Source organism: Atta cephalotes, assembly GCF_000143395.1.
Source record: "Atta cephalotes unplaced genomic scaffold scaffold00005, whole genome shotgun sequence".
NCBI classification, from domain to species: domain Eukaryota; kingdom Metazoa; phylum Arthropoda; class Insecta; order Hymenoptera; family Formicidae; genus Atta; species Atta cephalotes.
Genome location: NW_012130069.1, coordinates 3,622,845 through 3,635,539, shown reverse-complemented (window position 1 = coordinate 3,635,539; position 12,695 = coordinate 3,622,845).

The following is a 12,695-nucleotide window of genomic DNA, read 5'->3' as shown; positions in this document are numbered from 1 at the left end:
CCTCTGTTATATTCCAACAGAGGCACGCGTGACGGAAGAGGGTGAAAGGGTCATCGCAGGAGTCATGAGGGTTCCTTCTCGTGCAGAGTCGTCCGTCTCTTTCAGGGACTGTAACTCGCTTAAAATGCGATACACGAGAGGGGATAGAGTGAAAGAGAGACAAGAGAGAGAAAAAGAGAAGCGAGAAAGAGAGATGGGATTCGAGTCGGAGGGACGAACAGGTGTCCGCGGAAAAGTGGGTGTCCCGAACCGGGGTGTCGGCGGGTGAATATCATATCGCCACTTTATGGCGAGGGTTACAATGCGCGTTACGTGTCGAGGGATGGTATGTGGATGCACATATACTCGTATACACGCTCGTACAGAACGGAGGGCGGCGTAACGCCACGGTCTAATCGCATTTCTGCGCGCTAATTAATACGGCGTCTCTGACTGGTATCGGGGATGTAAAGTGTTTTGATGGCGTTTCTCAAGAGGAACAAGAAGAGTGGGACGGCGGGGCAATTGGAGGAGCCATACTCGAGCATACTCGAGAGTCGGCCGAGCAAAAACGAGAGTGAGCCGTGAAATTCGACTTGGATCGCGTGAGTTTCTGGGATGTCGATTAATATGAAATTGCTGATGAGCTCCTGAGAAATTATACTTCCGTGTGTTCAAATGTTAGTGGACAAATATAAAATCATTGTGATAATTGCGAGCGAAGATGCTGAAACGACAAATAAAAATATAGCGTAAGAAATAGTAAAAAAATATTTATCTACCGTTATGAAACTGTATTAGCAAATTTTTTATAAATTTTTAGAATGAAAATAATATTCATATATATAGGGAAAAAATTATAATAATTTTTACACTTGTACAATCTATATTACAAAATATAAATTGGTTAATGAAATTTTACAATTTTTACATAAACTAAAAAGTAATGGGATAGAATTGCTGTTAAAATTACGAAGTTGATGTAAAATGCATTCGCATTGCGTTATGCTATCGCGATTAAAGATTCCCAGCCGGTTTGCTCACACTGGCGCCGATATTCGCGCAGACTCGATCCAACAAGAACGTCCACATTGTGTCTCACATGCACATCGCGGAGGCAACGAGCGCGGCGATTATCTTCTCGGAAATCTCACCTGTCTCTCACCTAGATGCTCCTTCCCGCCCCACCTTGTTAAAGAAACCCTGAAGAGAACTGTCAAAACCTTCGCGATCGCACCTTGGCGTACGTTTCTAGACGGGAAACTTGAAGAAGAACCGCGTCGCGGTTCGTCTCTGAATCGTCGATCGTTCAACGAGAAAGAAAAGAGGGAACGCACATCAAAAGAAGAAGAAGAAGAAGAAGAAGAAAGAGAAGTAGAGGGAACACCGCGTTATGCGATATCCCGCGTTGCGAAGGTGGCGGGGTCGCCGAAGGTGTGCGGAGCGAGAAGCAAGAAAAAGTAATGGAGGGCGCGACGAGCGGGATGGGGATCGGGGGAACGCGCGCAGAGGGTGGGGCTGGGAAACGGGGGTCCCGGATGACCCCGTGGCCCGGCACGTATGGGGCCTCCAGACTGCTGGGCCCGACTCCCGACTCCCAGCTTCTACCAGAAGGCTAACCCCGAAGAAGAAGCGAAGTCTCTCTTTCTGCCTCTCTTTTTTCTCTTTCTCCTCTTCTCTCCTCAACATCCTCCTACGTCCACCTCTGTCCACCTCAACCCACTTGGCTTCTCTCGCACAGCCTATACTTATCCTCCTACTAATACCACCACCACCAGCAATGCCGCCGTCGCCACCACCACCATCACCACCGGCCAGGTTGGCTCCTTCGCCCCTCTCGTCCCTCGCCCCGCCGCCCTCTTTCCACCTCAGGTTACCTTATACTTATTGCCTCTGGTGGGCTTCGGGGCCTGCCCCTACAGGGTGTGTTATTATTATCTGACATTATCTATAATTCCGAAGCGGGCAGGAAGCCCACTTAGGGATTGTGATAGCCCCCGTGATTAAACCACCCTACCCCCGATCGTTCTCTCTTACCTACACCGCGCGAGCACGAGAGTTCTCTCTTTCTATCTTTGTGTACACCTACACGGCCACCCGGCGATGGGCGCGGGTAGCCAATACAGGCCCGTTCAAAGTGATAGGTAGAATTTTCAGAGGCTACAATGTTGAGGAACTCGATACGTTTACGAGCATCCGTATTTCGATGGAGAATTTCGCCAAATGCCGGAACTCTTCCCATTAGTCTTGTCACCTTGACAGTTTGATGGAAGCGATATGTCGCGTGCTTCTGAAAAGCCACGGTATAGATACATAACTCTTGCGAATTTTGAAACGTGAATATTTTATTTATGCCACATCCAATAATCGCATTTCGAAATATAAGAAATTCAATTTTTTCTGATCATTGATTAGATTATCAATGATTTTTGAAAAAGTAAATTAAATTAAATTTTTATGTATTTGCAAAACTAACAAATTCCATAATATGTAAAATATTTAATCAAATGTGTAATATATATAATTATTAATATTTTTGTGTTGTGAAGTGTATTCTTTCTCTTTTTCTCTTTATTGAGAAATTTTAATACATCCGAGGAAGCCAATTGTCAAAGAAAAACGATTCCTCACGCTAGGGAGCACTTCCGCGTAGTTGGTAGCCAAGCATCTCGGGCACACCCGGGCAATTTTTTCTCCTCATCACCCTCGATTAGTCAGAGACGCGTCCTGTCGGAAGTGTCGCTGTATCGATATAGCATCAGGTGAGATAAGGGATCAGGTGAGCGTTCGTCTGCCCACGTACATATATCTGATCGTGGTTGAAGGGCCCTGTAGAGAAAGAGCTATCCCTCCGATCGCGCACCCCCTCGCGGTGAGGTGTGTCCGTTAAAGATGGCGAGGGACGAAGGAGGCACAAGGGGGACAACTCAACAGTAGGCATCCGGGGACCGGTCCCGGGACGCTACTTCGGTAATCGCCGGCCGATTATAAACCGAAAAAGCCGGAAACCACTTACGTCCGAAACCGTGCGGCGTTTATATGCCGGTTACGTCGCGGCGAACCACACCTTGTGCCGGGGCCGGAGTCGGGCTCCAACCGACCGACCGTCTTGCCTTACCAAGAAAATCATGCGATGCGTGAATTTCGCCGGCACTGCAATCCGTCAAGGAGATCATCGAGTACATTAACCCTTTATACATTATATTCTTTGTACATAATGAAAACTTATTGTACTCGTAAGGTGTTTGCAGCATTTAATTCTGAATATAAAAAATTAATTAGCAATATTGTCGACAAATTTTTATCAATTAAATTAAATAAAGTCTTTTAGTGCTTCGTAAAAAATACGATGTCTTACATTTATGTGAAATTTTATCAAATAATATAACATTGCAACCACAGAAAATAAATTATAAAGACTTTTGTGGTTGGCATGAAAACTTAATGTTACAGAATTTCCATTTAAGTATAATGGTCAATAATTGTCCAACATTATTTTACGTAATACTGATCGTCCCAGTTCGTATATATCATAATAATTATATACGTACGCTGCAGAAGAAATTATCTCTTAGTTATAGTAAGGCACACGATGAAGAATAATATTAAGAACGATATTATTATTAAGGGATTATTGTTCAAGTTTCGTTAGCGACTTTCGTCCTTTCGGCGACTTTCATCCTCCCCAGAAGCGTTACTTCCTGGAGCACGCAATTTTCTCCGCGACTGTCCTTGGCTTCCAGGAGGTGCTAATTTACCGACCGATGTCTGATCCATAAAGATCATCGCCGAAAAGGAGAGTGAGAGGGGGCCCAGTACAGGAAAGAGCAGCCGGGTAATAATCAAACATCCCCTCGGGGCTGGTGGTAAGGCCCAACAGTAGGCGCCCAGGATCGGCCCCGGAACGCTACCTCCTCCCGGTAATCGTCTCCCGTCGATTATAAATCGAAAAAAGCCGGAAACCACTTAGGCCGCCGCCACCACCGCCGCCAGGCCGATCGTCATTTATATGATCCCAGGTCCCAGGTTATGGTTCTGTACAACTATACCTTGTCGAACGGGTCTCTCGGAACGACATGCGACTCGCGCCATGAACGAGCGGGTGTCGATACATATCTAGGGTATCGCGGACCCCCGCGGGGTTGTGGGTCTCTGGACTGTCTCGTGTCTCGGACCCCACTTATGCTGATTCCAGACGAAACGGGTCCCCGAGGTGATGCTACCGTAAGTTCGTTCGTTCGTTCATTCCTATCAAGCTGGGAATCTCAGAATGGACGCGTAATCGATCGGAGCGCGATAATACGCAGGCAAAATGAATCGGCAGGACTTCTCGTCTCGTGCTTTGCGGTATCAATACCGCGCAATAGCTTCCTCAAGGCGAATGAAATATGGTGTGAGATTGCATAAGAAGAAAGAAGAGAAGAAGGGAGAAAAGGAGAAAGATGCGGACTTTAGACTTTGAGACAAGCGCGCATGATTAATCGCTTGGGAGATATCGAGTTTTTTCCTTACGACGAATGTGACTATGTTCTTCATCGACAAATGGTTTATTAAAATTTTGAAAAGACAGAGAAAAATATACTTAAGGTTCTTGAGTAGTAAAAAAATGAGAAAGGCGTAAGTAAAAATAAGCTACGCATGCGCATTAAATAAAAGCACTTCATGTGTCTTTCATCACTTTTTACTGACTAATTAAATTATTTACTGACTATCAGGGGGGGGATAAGCATAGTTTTCGTCTATTTTTACAAATGTTTTAAAGCAATCTCATCATTTTGTTTTATTTAAGTTGTCTTATTTATAAATGGCACGTAATAAAAATTAATGTCATTTCTCGCTTCCGACATTACGGTTTAATAGCGATGTGACTACTCAAGAGCCTTAAAATATAAAATACAAAAATGTTAGTTATAATACAATATACATTTATTTTTTAATTTAAAATCAAGTATTATTTTCTTATATTAACATACATTGCATATTGCAAACCACGATGATAATTTCCGTTTTAGTCGAAATATTAAATAATAATAGCTTTATATATATTATATACATGTAATAAATAAATATGATATAAAATATTGCATGAAAATAATACATAAATAGTATTTATCTCACTTGGAAACAAGCTAAGAAAACAAATTCTTTTCAATTATTATTACTTACGAATGAGAAGATAATTTTGAAAAAAATCATATATATGTTTACAAATATATTTTTAATATCGTAATTTATTTGAGACATGAGTATTTTTAGGCATATCGTATCAAAAATAATACAAATTTCTCAAGCTATTAGCAGTCACGTTACACTACTACCATGACTTTCCATGCACTTTATTTTCAAGAGACTGATGTAATCGTGATTTGCGATTGCGGAATTTGGCCGTAGCGATCCGGAAGGGTAGGCAAAAGAAGAAGAGGGTAGTATGATATAGAGAGAAAGAGAAAAAGTGAAAGAGAAGGAGAGAGATCGGCGAGAGAGCGAAATCATCGGAGCAACGTCGAAAACACGCGAGCCTCGCGGGTACCCACGTGGAAACGTCATCGCCAGCTGGGCTCGCGGGGGCCCTTTTGGGGGTGCGTTCTGGGTTAGGTGAGGGTGGGGGTAGACGACTGGCAGTCAGTCGTTTCGACTCGGGACGAGTGTGCGCGGCCCTAAGCCGCCCTAAAGCGCGACCACCAAAACCCCGCGGAGCTTATTTCACGAACGACCGGTCACCCTGCTCGATCCATCCCTCTGTCTCAATGCACACGCACACGTACGCCCTGTCACGCGCCCGCGCTTACGACCCCTCCGAACTGCGATGCGATGCGGGAGAAAAAGAGACAACGCGAGGGAGGCTTATCTTAGCGCGACCAGCAGCGCAGGTCCCGCCGGAGAAATGAAACTCGATCATCTATACTGGGTAGTCCCGTCGAGGCGGAGAAGATCTGTCTTTGATGACGGAAATCGGGATACATCGTCTTGTGCGACGCGTCTGGCAGCAAGAAGATTGAAGAGACGAGCGTGTGCAGGATTTTCGTAATATTTGATATTTTGTAATATTCTTGGATAATATAATAATCACAAGAGAGAAGAGCGTTTTTTTTTTTCAAGTAAAGTATCAGATTAATGTTTAAAGAATATAGAAAAGAAGCATTGTTTAATCAAATAATTATTTGATACAATAATTTGATTAAAGAATGATATTTCAGATTATTTGTTAAACATTTATTTTAGCTACTTACATATAAAACAACAAACAATTGAATATATAAATTGCATTATAAAAATCGGACATTGCTTGTACAATAGATATTTTTTCTTAGACTTACATACTTAAGTTTACATTACATATTTACTTTATGTATCAAATGGTAAGAAATATATCCTTTCAGAAACAAGTTGTCGTTTCGCTCATGAACGATATATCAAAGTGCGCCCTTGTGCCTACGGTTGCATCCCTTTAAGCACCCCTAACTTCATCCGCCCGACTTTAACATTCTTACCGAGCATCGCATCGGAGCGTGCAGTCAATTCGACAACTTCGACACCCAGTATAGGCCGGGGGTATAGCGCGAAGCGGGGGGACGTTATCTGCCGAGTCCCAGGCTGACGGGGTTCGCCCTTCGGGAATAACGTAGAGATAAGCACCCCCGTGGTCCTCCCTCTGTCCCTCTCTTCGGTTCCCTGGCCACCCTCTCTTCGTACGGTGGAGATGCAAAGAGATCTTGATACGGGCTACATCGAGGTCGTCTCTCGTTCCTCTCCCTCTTCCTTCCCTCGTAGATAGGTTCACCCCTCGAGCCCACGGGCTGGGCGTAAACCCCCCCTCGGTAACTTATGAGTCAGATTTATCTCGTCGACTGGTGACTGATCGTCCCCCACGAATTTCCAAACTTCGAGCGTCCGCTAGAACGCCGTCTTCATCGTCGCGATGGTCGCCACAGAAATCGAAATCGCGAAGCCGCACTTCCTCTCATCGTCGTGGCGACAAAAAATTAAAATGACTTTTAGCTAAAATGATTTTTATTGTGATCATTTTTCTAGTCGTTTTATAAAAATATGTTATTACAACTGACTCATATCTTCGGCATATATAGATTCATTGATCATAGGTGTGACAATTCAAATAATTATGGAGAATATAGAGTGCATAATCGGAATTCTCAGAGTTAATTAATTCTCGGAGTTAATTAACTATGAGCTTGTCTTTAAGATGTCATCTCTTATAAAAGATATATTACACATTGATCAATATTCCTTATAATTTGTTTTCATGCGGGAGTGTTATTTCTTACGACGTTACCGCCAATTTGACCGCAGAATTGCGATCTAAAGCTCGTCGCTTTTATGATACCCGGTGCGCATCAGTGGCACCGGACACTGGCAAACGAGCGTAAAACTCGACGACCGAACAATGCGGCAGGAGTGGTGCGTTGCCACATTTCGGTAGCAACGATAGTGCATGCGATTTGCGGACGATGGTTCGACCGGCCACTATCGGTTTGACTCTTTCATATAATGTTTATCTTGCAACAGCAGAGCCATTTTATAAAAACGCAATTTTAAAATTCTTTTTCAAGGAGTATTTAAATAAATAATATAATCCTATAGGCATACAGTAATAGAATTAATAATTGAAGAGAATTTCTACTTAACATTGTATTCAACTTTGTATAGAACTTATGCAAGTATATTAATTTGATAGGATTCTTGTATATCAATCTGGAGATACAATTTTATATTTAATTACATTATTTTTAATTAAAAATTTTTAATTATTTTTTATATTTCTCAAGTTCAATTTTTAATATATATACAAAACAATATTTTCATAAATAACTTAATATTAATAAAATTTTTAATAATAACTTATTTACTTCATTTATTTAATAAATATTTCAAATATATGTAATACTGTTCAATACAGCAAAGTTCTTCAAATTTAATTAAGAATAATCTTATTTTAAATTATTAAAATATCATTGCATAACATTTATGATAAATATACTTTTTGTCACAAACATAGTAAAAGATAATATACATCTCAAAGATATCTTAGATATAAATCCATGAAAGATGGAAAGGGGAAAGGAACTTTAAGAAACTTGCACGACAGCAGAAATCGTAATGAGATTCTATTCCGCATTCTATTCTGTCGCGTATAATTCGTGCGCGACATCAGCTTCGATCACACTCTGGGATCAACGGCGTCGCACGCATGAGTCTCGGTTAATCAAGTGGAACTGTCCGTCGGCTGTGTTGCGGAGGGCACCGGACAAGACAGACCGTTTGCGTGATCGACAGACAGTGTCCGCGTGACGGCAGACAGGTGGTGGCGAGCTGGCACAAACCCCTCTTGTATACCTTCCTTTCGCACAGGGGAGGATCACGGATATGATATTTCTTTGGTTCGAATGCCGCAGCAATTGTATCGCATCTGCGTCGTGTCTTCTTAGAAACTAGGGCGCTGAGATAATCAAGAACCTTTCCATGTGTTATATTATATAAAAATATGGAACAAATAAAGTCGTCATCCTCTTATAATAAGTGTTGTAAGTTCTGAAAAAATTCATGATGGGCAATCAATTTAGTCGGATACTTTGTTCGATCAAGATGGAGTTCACTGCTATGGCAAATGCTATCGAAGTTTTTCGCAAACGAAGAGTCGTACGAAAGATTTCAAGATTGTTGGTTCGACTTCTTTGGGTGTATTTATTGCCAGGATTAGGATTCGGGGCTACCACTCGTTTGATTACCTCGCGTAAGTCCTTGGCTCCCCACTTTCGTTTTCGCGATTTCATATCAGCCCCTCTTGCATTAAATGGATCGTGAGCCATTAAATTGCGCGTACGTTTCGGTAGACCTGCACACGAAGAGGGTAATCTAGCTCCGAGGCTATAAAATGTGTGGATTGCTGATTTTGAAGGGATACATAGCCGAACAGTGCTTTGATTAACCGCGTTACATGGAACATATATACATACTTTGTGGAAAAGCTTTGTATCACGTTTGTGCTATTCATCGATATTTAAAAAAAATAAAAACAACAAACTTTGAAGAAAAGACTTTTATTTAGATCACATATACAATCTCATAGTAATACTTTTAAATAATAACATAAATTAATCGGAGCATAGTTGTTTCTCTTATAAGGAGATCGATTAGAAATTGCAATCGATTAAATATTGATCATTAAAATGTTAAGCCATTGTAATAGTTTGGATTGAACTTTTTTTAATTTATATATGCAATTTATATATGCAAAAAACTTAATTTCTTCATCTTTTTTAATTCTCGCATTAAATATATCAATTATGATATCTGTATAAATTATCGTATTATATAGCGTATATACTTTATTATATATCGTATACTTATAAACATAAATTATAATCATACTTGAGACGACTGTAGAAATCGTCACAAAGTCTCAACCTCTCGGTCAGCTTTGGGGGGACAGATGGTATGCTGAGAGAAAAGAAGGGTAGCAGTTCTCGGCGTGTGCCCGGCCTAAAGGCGCGGAAAGCACCATGATCGAAGATCCTAGCGATCGACTGGGGTTGAGGGAGGAGGGAGAACGATCCGTCCGTCGAGCACCAGATGACAGAGCCATGACCTAGGAAATCCCACGGATGCAAAGGATCTCAAAAAAGGAGAAGGAGGAGGAGAAGGAAAGAGGCATACGTCGGACGGGGCACTGAAAAATTGATGTTCTCGCGTCGGTTCCACCCCCGATATACAACGTAGAAGAAGGCAAGACGATAAGGGGGGGTGAGGGAGACGCGGTGAAGAGGAGCAGGCGGATGTTGGTGGTGAAACACGATGACTGGCGATCCGCCGCTCCTTTTTTCGAGGTCGTGGCGGCGAAACTTCAAGGACCCTCACCGGGGCCAGAAACACTCGCTTGGCCCCCTAATTATCACTACGGGGGTTCCCCTTTTCGGATGCGGTGCCCTCTCTCGGGTACAAAACTGCTCGGCAGGGGTCCCGCGCGCAGAGCCCCCTTTAGGTCCTCCTCTCGGCATCGTTCTTCTTTCGTCCTCCCTCTTATATATCCTCCCGTCCTCCCATGGTCGGTCGATCGACCTACAAATATCTTCTTCTCCCTTTACCAATTCCCCTCGATTCGACCGACGTTTATCAATATTTTCGTGCGCGCCTCGTCACGGAAACGATTGCGTTCGCAGCGTAATCAAGAGTTTCGACGAAACTCGAACGAAATATAGTCGTCTAACTAGCCGATCGAGCTGATCGAGCGTGGAATTGCGTTCTCGCGATCGATACGTATGGCCACTTGTTGAAATAAAACAGATCGTATCGAAAAGATATCACTGTCGATCGCTTCGATTGCGAGTCCTGTTAAAAAAATAATCGATATCTTTTACACGCTTGGAAACACCTTCGAAAAAGTTGTAACTATCTTTTAGAATCATATTTCTTTCTTTTCCGCAACAAACTTTAACGCGTTTCTTATATCAAAGGGATAAAGTCGGATTCATCGTATCAAAAGAAAATCTTCTAAAAAGACGTCTCTTAATTCTGTTTGTATCCGGCCAGAAGTTCCGTCCTCTAATCTCCTGTGCTCTCTCCCATTCGATTATCCTCTCGATCTCGACTTTCCCCCATGTCCTCCCTTCTCCCACGAATACGCGATCAATCGCAACATAAATTTCAATGCGAACGAGAGAATATTATTCTTAGACAAATATCAGAAGCCACTTGATCCAGGCGATCAAAGTCTTCACTGAGCTTTCGCGTCGCTGCACCATGCGCTTAGGGATGTAACGCGTCGAAGGGCCATCGACAAACACTGTAAGACTGTATTCGGATGTTACCCCCCCCCCCCCTCCCTCTCCTCTTCTCCCGCGGAATGCGTGCTGTCCCGTGCACGCATCCAACCATGCCACCGCCAGAACGAGTTCACCCCCCGATCCGACACTTGGCCCGCTCGCAGCAGTTACACGCATCTCTCCGCCGCGAGGGTTGGCCGCCCCCGCTTGTTCGTTCAGGATGGTTGGCTTGATCGTTGATGTTTCGCCCTGCGCGCCCGTGACGAAGGAGGCCGAGGGTCGCTCGACTCCGACGCAACCGGCGAAAGCGAGAAAAAGAGAGGAAAGCAAAAGCAGAATGAGAGAGAGAGAAAGAAAGAAACAACGAAAGAGAAAGGGAAGGGATGCACACTTCGCGTTTCCCACGTGCTGCTCGGTGCAAACGTCGTGCATCGCGTGCTCACCTATACGTCAGTAGTCCGAAGGGAATGGGATTAGTCAGGGGTTGCTCGGAACGGGAGTAGGTGGAGAGTTAGTGCGGGTCGGAAAACGACTCGAGGGATGATTGCAGGGCCGGCCGCGTGACGGTAACTACTAGGGCTTGGCATGACGGACAGCCCGATGGTAGCGAGCGCGCGCGTTCATGGTCACGCGGCCTGTCTCTTCGAAAAGTTTTCTTGTCCACCCTCATCCATCCCCTCGTCCCTTTGTAGCTATCCCCTGTATTCGTAACGCGATCGTTTCATGGCGTGACACCTCGCGCGATTTGTAAGGAATTTTGTCGAAGGGTTCGGGGCCGTCCGGTATCCGGAATCGGACGATTAGGTTAAGCATCTCTGAGAGAAAAAGATTGGAGAAGTGTTAACAAAAAAGCATTAACTATTTAAATTGAGAAGCTATTTTATCCTTTACTGCCTCGTATGATTCTTGATGTTAACTATTAATTTTACTTAGAAAGAAATTATTGAAATTTATTACAATTCTAAACTTTCACGATTAAATTTTACAAATCCCATTTCGGAACACGCAAACTAATTTTTCAATCGTCCAAGATAATCGCGTGTGTTTTTTAGAGAAACCACTAACAATGAGGTATCTTCATGAAAACATATCTGAAAATTAAAACATGTTAAATGTTAAAAATTAATGAATATGTTATCGAAATCAAATCGTCAACTTTTTATAGATATAAAATATTTTGTGCTAATTATTTATTTACCTAAATAATGTAATATACCATAAAATATCACGCTTCTTCTTTTTTCACATTATATTTTGTAATTTTTAGAAAATGAGAATTACAAAGCTTTGTTTTCAATTTAGAGAAAACTAGTTTATAGTCTCGCCATCATTTCGGTGTGTGGATTTACTTTGGTGGCAGATTTTTTAAAACTTCTTTACTGTGTGTGTACAATGCGTTGCGTGGCGCGGCGGTTCAGTAATATCATTTATCGTCTCTTTATCTATAATTGTCAGCAACGGTAATGCAACAGTTGCTATCAACGCCATGACTTCAATATGACTGTCGTTATCTCCCGCATTAGCTTGTAGTTAATTATTATATATATCTATAGTGCGCTTAGAATTGCGTTTTATTTTTACACACAAGAAAAATAATTTTAAAAAATACTATTAATTTTATTTCTAGAAAAAACAGAGGTAAAAATAAATGTATTTTTTTTAACTATCTTTTCCGAATATCTCTCTCTTTATTAATGTCAACATAGATTAGTCGAACGAAACTTCAGTCCCACGTGTTTAAGCCGACAGTATTTCCAGATCGTATCGATATATCTCCTCGAGAGGATCTATTTGTTTTTTTTATCTATTTATTTTTATTATTTTATATGATAGCGGTTATATATTTTCTATTACCGGTTACGTCCATCATTGCAAACGTTATCGTGCTCTTGTTACGTAACATCAATATTTTACTTCAATAACAGCGTTAAATATTTT